This window comes from Stomoxys calcitrans, chromosome 3, assembly GCF_963082655.1.
Source record: "Stomoxys calcitrans chromosome 3, idStoCalc2.1, whole genome shotgun sequence".
Classification (NCBI taxonomy): domain Eukaryota; kingdom Metazoa; phylum Arthropoda; class Insecta; order Diptera; family Muscidae; genus Stomoxys; species Stomoxys calcitrans.
In genome coordinates this window covers 76,112,453-76,126,940 of record NC_081554.1, presented here as the reverse complement: position 1 = coordinate 76,126,940, position 14,488 = coordinate 76,112,453, and the positions used below count along the sequence as shown (strand labels likewise).

The window sequence follows — 14,488 nt, the reverse complement described above, 5'->3', positions numbered from 1 at the left end:
AAATCAAGAAAAAAACGGCAACCAAATGTTATTTGCCAAAGAGAGCAAGATTCGTACATAGAAAGAGAGAGAGAGTTGTTGGGGGGTTTCGCGGGAGCCAGAAAATTGTGATGCTGTTGTTATTATGAGTATCTCATTCGTTGTTAACATTGCCCCAATGTCTGTTGTGGACATCGCATGCGAGCGAGCGAATTGTGTTGCGAAGCGACGGACATTGAGGCTCACACAAATGTGAATGGATGGCCGAAAGATGTTGGGGATGGATGTCTCAATGGTTAGTGGTGCGCAGCACCAAAACTTTTATGCTCTAGTTCGAATCTTGGTGTATAACTCTGCGCCAGGACTTCTTTCGCTTGCTGCTGCTGCTGCTTGCTGCCACTAACACTTGCTATTGTTGTTGCTGTTGTTGTCATTGGCATTTGATAAAATAATAATATTTGGCCAACAACAATAGCAATTCTCCTCGAGACTTTATCAACAACGATAATGTGGAGAAATCTTTGCGAGTATAATTCAATGATGCCGTACCGCGTACAACAGCATACAACGGCAACAATGTCAAAAGCGTTATAAGTGTGCCTTCAAAGTTGTAGCCAAACGCGAATTCTCTTCTTCGTCTTCTTCTTCTTCTGCACAACATACTAGGATTACTCTTCGCGCCTTTGTTGCCTGTGTATGAGTGTGTCTGAGAGAGAGTGTGAATTGTTTTTCTTTCTTCTTGTTGTATGGCATAAACTTAACTTGCAACATTACACACGGACATAACTGGCTGCAGGCGATGACGGCAACGACGACGACAGCGAAGGCGGCAGCGGCGGTCATTTCATGTGACGTTCAAAATACTCAACATCAACTACGACACCAAACACCAGCGTCGTCGTGGTGGAGGACTTCGTCGAGACTGCTGACTGACTACGACACCAAAAGTGTATTAAAATTCTCTGGTATTGAAAAACGGCTATAATTGTGGGGCTGACGAAGACTGGATTTTTTGCGAGCTATAAACATTTTGTTGTTATTATTGTTGTTGTCGTCGATATTTTTGTACAACTCTACAGCGTAACAATTTTTTCGAAAAACCCCTTCATAAAAACAAAAGCAAACAAATGCCCAGTGCACGTCTTATTTTTTTGCATTAATCTTTGACAAAATTGTTTTTTTTTTCTTCTCATTATTTACAAATGTATAACAAGAAATTTGTTGTTGTTTATAACAAGCATAATTTCAAGACACCTTTCTAGAGGTTATAAAAAAAATTTTAGAGGTTATATCAGTAGAGCTTTGGTGCAGCAGGAGTTAACTTAACACAACATCTCTCCAGTGGATTTTCTAAGGACCTCATGAAAGTGTAAAAAACGAACGATGAAAGAACATTTCCAATAGCAATAAAGGAAACAAGTGTGAACCAACGTAGAATGGCTAGTAACGAAACCATGCATAAGACCAACAACACAATTATTGCAAGCGTAAAGCCAAAGGATTGAGAGAAAAGTTTGAAAAATAAATTAAAATTAAAAATTTTCGAATAAAGTGACAAAAAGGAAGTTTAATGAGCTCTTATAACAGATATCTTTGAAATATAGTGAAAAAAAAAAACAAAATTGTATAATATTATCATTAGTGCAATTCATAAAATATGGTTGGTAGTGCCAAATGCCCATGATGCCCTAACAAAGTTTTCATCATCTTTTTCACAAAATGAAAAGCCGCCGCTGACCAAACAAAAACCGCGTACGTGAGTGACATCAACTTGCTGCAAACGGCAATGTGTGAATGTGGTGCGTGAGCCGCATTGCGTGCGTTCGTATATCAACTTAGGCCTGCCTCGCCGATTCTATCGTCGCTGCGGTCGCCGTCACCGTTACTGCTAGCCCCCATAAGCTAAACAGCTATTAAAATGTAATAATTTATTAAGGTCCCTTAAAGTCCCCATTTATTGCTAATATTTTTTTTTTGTTCTACATCACCCATGAAGTTGCTGCTACAAAAATTATTAAAAAAAATCAAAAAAATTTTTAAATACAATCGTTAACAGTCTAAAATTGAACAAGTTTTTTGAAAAAAGCCAATTGCCGTCGGCAAATAAAATAAATGTTTTCAACCATCCAATTAAATGACAATGCCTCGTGATACATTTTAATGGATTAGCAGCCAAAATCGAAGATTAAGGTAAGTTTGTTACAATGACCTATTGTAAATACAAAAATCATACTAAAATACCTTGAAGATATGCGAGCCGAATAATCGCGAGGTAAATAGTCGATTAGGTTAACGCATCAGAAATGGTGGAGGTAGGAGGATTTGAATTAGTTCTTATCCAAGACCAATGGATGTGGAGAGTAGATGAGACTATAGAATAGCAGATGTTCTATGAACTTATCTTCTTCGATATCCTCATAGCTTCTGCAGAATTCGTTACTTAAAACTTTCATTGCATCAACCTGTTTTTCGATCAGTAGCCACCGACAGCAAGCCGAAACATCTCATCAAGTCTTCATTGAGTCACATGATTTGTGACCATCCGTCATTTATTGCCCTTCGGGCCTGATCCTGAAGACATAGTTTACTCGCAGAGGCATACCCACTGATTTCAGTTTCCTTGGTATGTGTTACGTAGTTCCTTGGCTAGCAAGCTCGTTCGCTCTACAACTCCTTGCGATATATCAGTGCGCCGGCACCCAGGACAGGTGAATTTTGAATTATTCAGCCATCTCGTTGAGAGGTCTGCTATAGTCGAGTGCGGTTTTTGAATTCAGAAATACATTTCCAATGTTTTATGGCTGCCTGGCTTTCGGAGAAGAAATTTATGGCAATCGTCGTTATAAAAATACTTCTTTTCACCACTTTTCCACCAAATATCTCCACTTCATACACACTACCGTAGTCGGGTAACCTTTTCCATATGACCAGTCCTCCTTCTTTAGTCCTCCATATGACCAGTCCTCCATATGACCAGCCCTCCATATGACCAGTCCTCCATATGACCAGTCCTCCATATGACCAGTCCTCCCAAAGCCCGCCTGGTCTTGTAGTCTGGAAACATCCGTGTAGAGATCTTCTTTTACCAGAGATAGTGTAGTTCCAATCGGTTCTACCAGGAATGCTGGTATAATACCTTTTTATACCCAACACCGTAGGATAGGGAGTATATTCATTTAGTCATTCCGTTTGCAACACATCGAAATATCAATTTCCGACCCTACAAAGTATAAATATTTCGGATCGTCGTAAAATTCTAAGACGATTTAACGGTGTCCGTGTGTCCGCCCGTCTGTTCGTACGTCTGTTGTAATCACTCCAGAGCCTTCAAAAATTGAGCCGAAATTTGGCACAAATACGTCTTTCTGATGCAAGCTGGTAAAATTCTAGAACGGGCCAAATCGGACCATATTTGGATATAGCTGCCATATAGACCCACTTTCCGATATAGGATCTAATACCCATAAAGGGTCTAATACCCATAAAGGGTATTTATTTATTGCCTGAAATTTTCAACAGTGAATTATTTTAAGCCTCCCGACATCTTATCCAAATATGGTTCCGATCGGACTATATTTAGATATAGCTGCCATATAGACCGATTTCCCGATAAGGGGTCTGAAGGCCATTAAAGCTTTGTTTTATATCCGATTTCGCTGAAATATGGAAATGTTCGTAGTTTTAAGTCTCTCAACATCCGACCCAAATATGATACAGATCGGACTATATTTAGATATGGCTGCCATATAGACCGATCTCTAGATAAAGGTTTTGAAGCCAATAAAAGCGTTATTTTTTAACCGATTTCGTTGAAATTTGAAACAGTGGGTAGTTTTACGCCTCCCAACATAGGACCCAAATATAGTTCAGATCGGACTATATTCAGATATAGCTGCGATATTGACTGATCTGTCCATTTAGGGTCCGAAGCCCATAAAAGCTCTATTTATTACCCGATTTCGTTGAAATTTGAAACAGGTGGTAGTTTTAGGTCTCCCAACGTCCGTCCCAAATATGGTTTGTATCGGACAATATTTAGATATAGCTTCCATACAGAGAGATCAGCCGATAAAGGGTCTGAAGCCCATAAAAGCTTTATTTTTTATCCGATTTCGCTGAAATTTGAAATACAAAATCCAACAGTTACTTATATTTATTGGACCACTCAATGTCCGTGCCGAATTTGGGTGCATAAGTTATCCAACTTTCACTAGATTGTGGCGAAAGGGGGTTTACATATACACCCGAGGTGGTGGGTATCCAAAGTTCGGCCCGGCAGAACTTAACGCCTTTTTACTTGTTTTCAAACAGCAGCTCATACAATATGTAATCCACGCGACTTGGAACATCAGCCATTGAATTAAGTATAACACAACAAGTAAAAGCGTGCTAAGTTCGGCCGGGCCGAATCTTATATACCCTCCACCATGGATCGCATTTGTCGAGTTCTTTTCCCGGCATCTCTTCTTAGGCAAAAAAGGATATAAGAAAAGATTTGCTCTGCTATTAAAACGATATCAAGATATAGTCCGGTTCGGACCACAATTAAATTATATTTATGTTGGAGACCTGTGTAAAATTTCAGCCAATTCGTATAAGAATTGCGACCATTGGAACTCACGAAGTAAAATAGAGAGAACGATTTATATGGGATCTGTATCGGGCTATAGACCGATTCAGACCATAATAAACACGTTTGTTGATGGTCATGAGAGGATCCGTCGTACAAAATTTCAGGCATATCGGATAATAATTGCGACTTCTAGGGGTCAAGAAGTCAAGATCCCAGATCGGTTGATATGGCAGCTATATCAGGTTATTAACCGATTTGAACCTTATTTGACACAGTTTTTGAAAGTAAAAATAAAATACGTCATGCAAAATTTCAGCCAAATCGGATAGGAATTGCGCCCTCTAGAAGCTCAAGAAGTCAAATCCCCAGATCTGTTTATATGACAGCTATATCAGGTTATTGACCGATTTCAACCATACTTGGCACAGTTGTTGGATTTCATAACGAAATACTTGGTGCCAAAAATTCATTCCAATCGGATAAGAATTGCGCACTCTAGAGGCTCAAGAAGTCAAGACCCAAGATCGGTTTATATGGCAGCTATATCAGGTTATGGACCGATTTAAACCATACTTGGCACAGTTGTTGGGTATCATAACAAAACACGTCGTGCGAAATTCCATTACAATCGGATAAGAATTGCGCACACTAGAGGCTCAAGAAGTCAAGACCCAAGATCGGTTTATATGGCAGCTATATCAGGTTATGAACCGATTTGAACCATACTTGGCACAGTTGTTGGATATAATAACAAAACACGTTGTGCACAATTTCATTTCAATCGGATAAGAATTGCGCACTCTAGAGGCTCAAGAAATTAAGACCCAAGATCGGTTTATATGGCAGCTATATCAAAACATTTACCGATATGGCCCATTTACAATACCAACCGACCTACACTAATAAGAAGTATTTGTGCAAAATTTCAAGCGGCTAGCTTTACTCCTTCGGAAGTTAGCGTGCTTTCGACAGACAGACGGACGGACGGACGGACGGACGGACATGACTAGATCGACATAAAATGTCACGACGATCAAGAATATATATACTTTATGGGGTCTCAGACGAATATTTCGAGTAGTTACAAACAGAATGACGAAATTAGTATACCCCCCATCTTATGGTGGAGGGTATAAAAAGAAAGATCCTTTATCCTCATGGTGGCGGGAGCAGTTCGTTGCCTAGCCACAATGTCAAGAGCCATTAAGTGTTGCAATATATTTAGTTCTTCAGATGGTATCCTCCACAATGCGGTTGTAATGACTTTAGCAAGTATAAAATTTTGAATTTTATGCCTAGCAAAACATCTAGGTATTTTGCGCTGGTATTACTGGGGGTACCTTGTATCCCTGCTTATAAGACCAACTTCCACATTATTCGGATTGGTGTTTATACTATTTTTGGCTCAACACTTCGGCGTCCTGAAGTCTGTCTCTCAGATTATCGAAAAACTTTCGCCTTATCGTAATTGCAACTATTTATTGTTAATGGTCATATTCCAAAGAATTTGAAGCGGAACATTTCCCTGAGTGGCCCACAAACCATGCAATAATACTTACACCTAGAAAAACTTTTATGAATGTATATTTCGTGTTACATGCAGTAGTTGAATTTGCTGCTATTAAAGCAGCATTTCTGCTGTTTTAGCAAAATGTTAACAATTTTAGTCCAGCAGGTGAGCTGCTCAAAAGTCTGTTGATTGCTGTAAATGCCTGCTTTCTAATTTATGATGGGGTTGTTAGGAGGAAAGTAAAATAAACATAAATAATATATAATAATATAAAACCAAATAAAATAAAATAAACAAGTAAGAGTTCGGCCGGGCTGAATCTTATATTCCCTCCACCATGGATCGTCGAGTTCTATTGTCGAGTTCTATGCGCGGTATCTCTTTTTAGGCAAACAAAGAATATTGAATAAGAACTGCTAAGCTATTGGAGCTTTATAAAGTAATAGTCCGATTTGGACCATAAATGAATGCTGAACAATGTAGAATTCATTGTGTAATATTTCAGTTCATTCGGATAAGAATTGCGCTCTATAGGGGCTCAAGAAGCATAATTGGGAGATCGGTTTATATTGGAACTGTATCAGGCTATAGTTCAATTCAGACAATGTTGGACACGCATGTTGAAGGTCATGAGAGAAGCCGTTATACCAAATTTCTGCCAAATCGGATGACATTGGCGCCCTCTAGAGGCTCAAGATGTCAAGATCCCAGATCGGTTTATATGGCAGCTATATCAGGTTATATGCCGATTTGCGCTATACTTTGCATAGTTATTGAAAGTCATAACAAAACACCTCATGCAAAATTTCAGCCAAATCGGATGAGAATTTCGCGCACTATTGGCTCACAAAGTCAAGATCTAAGATCAGCTTATATGATAGCTATACCAGATTATGAACCGATTTGAATCATACTTAACGCAGTTGTTGGAAGTGATACCAAAATACTAAGTGCAAAATTTCAGTCAAATCGGACGAGAATTTCGCCCTCTAGAGGCTCAAGATCGGTTTATACGGCATCTATATCAAAACATGGACCCATAAGGACCATTTACAATCAAACCGATCTACACTAACAAAAAGTATTTGTACAAACTTTCATGCGACTAGCTTAACTCCTTTGAAAGTTAGCGTGCTTTCGATAGACAGACGGACGTTAGACACAAACCTTTGATCTATTAAAATAAATGAAATTTAATAAAAACAAGTAGAAAGGCATTAAGTTTGGCCGGGCCGAACTTTGGATACCCACCACCTCGAGTATATATGTAAACCCCCTTTCGTCACAAACCGGTGAAAATTTAATAACTTGTGCGCCCAAATTCGGCACGGACATTGAGAGGTCTAATAAATATATATCACTGTTCAATTTTGTAGAACAAAATAGAGGTCTTTTTGGCAGCTATAGGCAAATAAAATCCGATCTAAATCATTTAGGACACGGTTGTCGAAAAGCCTGAAATAAGTCACTGCGTCATATTTCAATAAATGATCTTTTTATAGAACCAATATTTCAAATTGAGAGATCGTTCTATATGGCACCTATAACCAAATCTGGACAAATCAACCTATTTAATTATAACTCCACTACTATATCCATTGTTATATCTTAATAGGGCTGGTCTCGATCATAGGACCGGAGAACTCATATACAAGTAACATTTTCCGACAATAAATCAGCTTTTTATGGGATTAAGACCCTATATTGGAAGAACGGTCTATATGACAGCTATATCTATATAGTCTGATCTGATTCATATTTGGGTCGGATGTTGGGAGGCTTAAAGCAATTCACTATTTCAAATTTTAACAAAATCGGGTAATAAATAAAGCTGTTATGAGCTTCAGACCCTTGATCGGCATATCGGTCTGTATGGCAGCTGTATCTGTATCGACTTAAATATCAGGCTATAGACCGATTCAGACCATGTTTGGAGGTCATGGGAGAAGCCGGTATACAAAATGTCAGCCAAATCGGATAATAATTGCGCCCTATAGACGCTCAAGAAGTCAAGATCACAGATGGACCGGTTTGAACCATATTTGGCGCAGTTGTTGGAAGTCATAACAAAACACCTTGTGCAAAGTCAAAACGTATACGAATTGCCACATCTAGAAGCTCAAGCTCAAGGCAGCTACATCAGGTTGTCAACCGATTTAGACCATACTTGGAAGTGATACTTAAACACCACGTGCGAAATTTCAGCCAAATCGGATAAGACTGCGACCTCTAGAAGCTCAAGTAGTCAAGAGCCAAGATCGGTTTAAATGGCAGCTATATCAAAACATGTACCGATATGGCCCATTTACAATCTCAACTGACATACGCTTATGTCAAGTATTTGTGCAAAATTTCAAGCGGCTATCCCTACTTCTTCGTGCTTTCGCCATAACTATCATGACTATCAAGAATATATTGGGTTGCCTAAAAAGTAATTGCCGATTTTTTAAAAGAAAGTAAATGCATTTTAATAAAACTTAGAATGAACTTTAATCAAATATATAATTGCCATTTTGTTCGATAACCTTTTGCCATTTTCCTGGCAAATTTAGTATTCCACGCTCATAGAACTTCTGGCCTTTATCTGCAAAAAACTGAACCAAGTGCGATTTTATAGCCTCATCTTGCCTAAAGTTTTACCATTTAAGGAGTTCTGCAAAGATCGAAATAAATGGTAGTCTGATGGTGCAAGGTCAGGGCTATATGGTGGATGCATCAAAAGTTCCCAGCCAAGCTCACTAGCGTTGTCCTGGTGGAATATGACACCTTTACGATTGACCAATTCTGGTCGCTTCTCCTTGATGGCTGTATTCAATTTGTCCAATTGTTGACAGTAAACATCCGAATTATTCGTTTGGTTCCTTGGAAGCAGCTCAAAATATGCCACACCCTTCCAATCCCACCAAACAGACAACATAACCTTCTTTTGGTGGATTTCAGCCTTTGAAGTGGTTTGAGCTGGTTCACCATGCTTGGACCATGATCGTTTTCGACTAACGTTGTTGTAAACCATCCATTTTTCATCTCCAGTTATGATTCGTTTCAAAAACGGATCGAATTCATTGCATTCAAGGTGCATATCACAAGCGTTGATTCGGTTTGTTAAATGAATTTCTTTCAATACATGTGGTACCCAAATATCAAGCTTTTTTACCAGTTCAAGACTTTTTATGTGATAATGAACGGTTGATTTTGGTATATTTAACTTCTCTCCTATCTCACGTTCAGTTACATGATGATCCAATTCGATTAATGCTAAAAAATGTGCTTAAAATTTGTCAACGCCGACTACATGAAGAATCAGTAATTACTTTTGGGCAACCCAATATATACTTCATATACCAATATTTCGAAGAGTTACAAACAGAATGACGAAATTAGTATACACAAACAAACACAGACAGACAGACGTATATAGCTTAATCGTATCAGAGAGTGATCCTGAATCGATTGGTATACTTATCGATGGGTCTATCCCTCTTCCTTTTGGGTGTTACAAACAAATGCACTCAGTTATAATACTCTGTATCACAGTGGTGGTGTATTGTATAATTAAATATATTTAATGTAAATAAAATAAGTAAAATTCGACTAAATTCGGCAAGGCCAAACCTTGGGAACCCATCACCATGGATTCTGCTAAAAATCTACATAAAAAAACTTTTTGCCAAAAAAATAAACTTTAATTAGCCGTAGAAATGTAAATCATAAATCAGGTTATAGACCGATTTGGACCGCACTTAAATTTCTAGATCAACTTAGAATGATAAAACTATCAAGAATATATATAGTTTGCGGGGTCGCAGGTCAATATCCTATAGTAGTGGATATGTAAATAGAAACCTCTATACTCGTAATATGAGTAATATTTTTATACCCTCCACCATAAGATGGGGGTATACTAATTTCGTCATTCTGATTGTAACTACTCGAAATATTCGTCTTAGACCCCATAAAGTATATATATTCTTGATCGTCGTGAAATTTTATGTCGATCTAGCCATGTCCGTCCGTCCGTCCGTCTGTCTGTCGAAAGCACGCTAACTTCCGAAGGAGTAAAGCTAGTCGCTTGAAATTTTGCACAAATACTTCTTATTAGCGTAGGTCGGTTGGTATTGTAAATGGGCCATATCGGTCCATGTTTTGATATAGCTGCCATATAAACCGATCTTGGGTCTTGACTTCTTGAGCCTCTAGAGTGCGCAATTCTTATCCGATTGGGATGAAATTTTGCACTACGTGTTTTGTTATGATATACAACAATTGTGCCAAGTATGGTTCAAATCGGTTCATAACCTCATATAGCTGCCATATAAACCGATCTTGGGTCTTGACTTCTTGAGCCTCTAGAGTGCGCAATACTTATCCGATTGGAATGAAATTTTGCACGACGTGTTTCGTTATTATATCCAACAACTGTGCCAAGTATGGTACAAATCGGTCCATTACCTGATATAGCTGCCATATATACCGATCTTGGGTCTTGACTTCTTGAGCCTCTAGAGGGCGCAATTCGTATTTTGTTATGATATCCAACATCTGTGCAAAGTATGGTTCAAATCGGTTCATAACCTGATATAGCTGTCATATAAACAGATCTGGGGACTTGACTTCTTGAGCTTCTAGAGGACGCAATTCCTATCCGATTTGGCTGAAATTTTGTAAGACGTTTTTTATTGTTACTTTCAACAACTATGTCAAATAAGGTACAAGTCGGTTCATAACCTGATATAGCTGTCATATAAACCGATCTGGGATCTTGACTTCTTGAGATTCTAGAGGTCGCAATTATTATCCGATTTGCCTGAAATTTTGTACGGCGGATTCTCTCATGACCATCAACACACGTGTTTATTATGGTCTGAATCGGTCGATAGCCCGATACAGCTCCCATATAAATCGATCTCTCTATTTTACTTCTTGTTTTGCCTAAGAAGAGATGCCGGGAAAAGAACTCGACAAATGCGATCCATGGTGGAGGGTATATAAGATTCGGCACGGCCGAACTTAGCACGCTTTTACTTGTTTTTAGAATATGAGTTTCAGTTTATACTCTCAATGCTGTAAAATGTATTCGCTATCATAGAAATATTTTTATACCCACCACCGAAGGTTGAGGGTATAAAAATGTTCCGTTTGCAACACATTCCGTTTGAAACACATGGAAATACACATCTCCGACCCTATAAAGTATATATATTATTAATCAGCGTAGAAATCTAAGACGATCTAGCCATGTCCGTCCGTCTGTCTGTTGATATCACGCTACAGTCTTTAAAAATAGATATATTGAGCTAAAACTTTGCACAGATTCTTTTTTGTCCACAAGAAAGTAAAGTTCAAAGATGGACTATATCGGACTATATCTTGATATAGCCCCCATATAGACCGATTTGCTGATTTAGGGTCTTAGACCTATAAAAGCCACATTTATCCCCCAATTTAACAGAAATTTAGAGCAGTGAGTTGTGATAGACCCTTAAACATGTTTCTTTAATTTGGCCCAGATCGGTTCAGATTTAGATATAGCTGTCATATAGACCTATCCGCTGATTTATGGTCTTAGGCCCATAAAAGCCACATTAATTATACGATGTCGCCGAAATTTGGGACAGTGAGTTGTGTTAGTCCTTTCGATATCCTTCTTCAATTTGACTCAGATCGGTCCAGATTTGGATATAGCTGCCATATTGACCGATCTCTCTATTTAAGGTTTTTAGGCCATAAAATACGCATTTATTGTCCGATCTCGCCGAAATTTGGGATAGTGAGGTGTGTTAGGCCCTTTGAAATCCCTCTTCAATTTAGCCCAGATCGGTCCAGATTTGGATATAGCTGCCATATAGACCGATCTCTATAAGCGTATTTATAATTCGATTTCGCTGAAATTTGAGACAGTGCCTTATGTTAGGATTTTCGACGTCCGCGTCGTATATGGTTCAGATCGGTCTATGTTTGGACATAGCTACCAAATAGACTACCAAATCGGACCATATTTCGATATAGCTGCTATGTGGGCATCAATTATACATTTTTCAGCGGATTATGACGAAAGGTGGTTTACATATATACCCGAGGTGGTTGGTATCCAAAGTTCGGACCGGTCGAACTTTACGCCTTTATACTTGTTTTTGTTTGTTCTGCAGTAAACCGTGTTCATTATTTTCACAGAAAGCAGTCACATCTGCTTTCCGTTATTCAGCAGACAAAAACATGTGTTTGAGATGAGAAATCCTTTTTGCCACTTTGAAAAACAAATTTCGCTGAATATATTGGGTTTTTTTTTTTTTTTTTTTTTTTTTTTTTTTTTTTTTTTTTTTTTTTTTTTTTCTATAAATATATGGAACAAACATAAGCTTTCTATAAAAATATGGAACAAACAAATTTTCTGGGCCTTGGCACTGAAATCTTGGTCCGAAAGCACTAACGTTCCAATTGAAAATCTATTCAGAACAGCGCAAGATTGGTCTACAACCACAACTATACTTGTAAATAATCTCAAAAGGAAAAGCTATACAGAGAAAATAGATAGAGCAAGAGCAAGTGAAAGCAGATTTTATCGTTTTTTGAATCCAGAAATCGGGATTGAATACATGCAAGATGTTTGGAAACTGGACAAAATTGCTATTATAATGAAAACAAGGGCAGATGTACTTCCACTGAATGGAAACGTTTTTAGAAACGCAGCGAGACACCAATGTACATTGTGTAACTTGAGAGAAGTCGAAAACTTGCAACATTTCATAGCCAGATGTCCAGTATTACAAGAATTTAGGGTACGACATTTTGGAACTGCCTATCTAGATGATGTACAGCTAATACAAATTTTAAATGGAACTTTTTATTGTGGGTGGGATGGATTATATAATTATGTTAGCAATGCTTTGAGATATCGGAACTACATAAATCGAGAACAATTTTGAAAAAAAAAAAAAAAAAAAAAAAAAAAAAAAAAAAAAAAAAAGAATATGTAAATTTTTTCCTTAACTTTACACTTTATAAAATTTTACGTTAACTTTATGGCTTATAAAATGTATATATCTAAACGTAATGTTACGCAAACATACTAAATTTAGCTATTTAACAGCACAAATTAAAACAAATATGGTATTGACAGACAACTATTTAAAGTTATTGTCATTAACTAATTACATTTACATTTTGTTATCTTAATCAAACAGTATATAGAAATTTGAATTGTAATGTTTAAAGAAAACAAAATAAAATCTATCTATCTATCTATCTATCTATTGGGTTGCCCAAAAAGTAATTGCGGATTTCTGTAATTGCATTCTTTCTTCTGTCAGTTATCAGCTGTTACTTTTAGCTTGCTTTAGAAAAAAAGTGTAAAAAAGTATATTTGATTAAAGTTCATTCTAAGTTTTATTAAAAATGCATTTACTTTCTTTTAAAAAATCCGCAATTACTTTTTGGGCAACCCAATAGTACATTTTGAATAAACTTTCCTGCGGTAATGTTGATGCCTATAGGTTATTGCTATGAGTAAAGTCAGTTTTACATTATAAAGGGCCCAATCAAGTCAAGTAGTGCTACCCTATTCGAGCAATAAAGCTTTCTATGAACAAAACTCATCGTATCAAATGTCATCGAACTGTAAATTTTTGCGTTCGATTAGTCAATCACTTCATTCTCAATGTTATGGTATATGCTGGGCAATATTTGATGTTTAAATTTTATATATATATAGTCCAATGTACCAAAGCATTTGACCTAGTCCTTAATCCAACCAATTGGCCCAAAATAGTGTAATAAATCTTAGTGACAAAAATGTTAATTTGATTTAAATTCTACAGCATATTATAAAGAATATTTAGTATTTTCGTATTGGATTATGCCAACATTGGCGACAGACAGCATAGCACCTATCGTGTCTGTGTTTATTTATGAATATGTTGGAAAATTTGAACTGGCGTCGTTTTAATACAAATACTTTGTTTTCATTAAACTTGTTCAAATATTATCTTAGGGCCTGTAGACTATATTCTTGTCTGTTATGTGGGCTAAATTTTTATTTATTCATTTCAGTCGCAACATATTTTCATAACAATCACCCGCTAATCCTGTTCTCATAAAATTGAAAAGGATTTGGCAAGGGATTATGATCAGTTAACCAGGGATTATAGGCAGAAGAGCTCCCATAAATGCTGTGCTATGTGTGTGCATTTTTGAACATTGTTATTAATAATGGACATTTAAATAGATTTTGAAAAGTTTTTGCTGTTTTTATACTCTCCCCCATAGAATGGGGGTATACTAACTTCCCGATTCCGTTTGTAACACATGGAAATATTGGTCTAAAACCCAATAAAGTATATAAAGGGTGATTTTTAAGAGCTATACGAAGGTTTCATTGAATCGATAGTACGGTTCTTGTAATTTAATGTTTGAAAATTACTTCATGCAAA

General features: G+C 37.2%; 1 protein-coding gene across 6 annotated transcripts in view; it reads left to right on the top strand.

The window, feature by feature from the left end:
* The first annotated feature begins 446 nt into the window (after nt 1–446).
* Nucleotides 447–14,488, top strand: part of LOC106089789 (sal-like protein 3) — a 109,168-nt gene continuing 95,126 nt past the window's right edge. For 2 of the 6 annotated variants that reach the window (XM_013255778.2, XM_013255775.2), the window contains exons 1-2: nt 1,205–1,899; nt 1,976–2,169. The gene's annotated coding sequence lies outside the window, so the exon portion shown is untranslated. Of the gene's footprint in view, nt 696–813; nt 1,045–1,204; nt 1,900–1,975; nt 2,170–14,488 lie in introns of those variants that run through there. The other 4 variants (XM_013255777.2, XM_059365318.1, XM_059365319.1 and 1 more) reach the window with 4 other exon arrangements.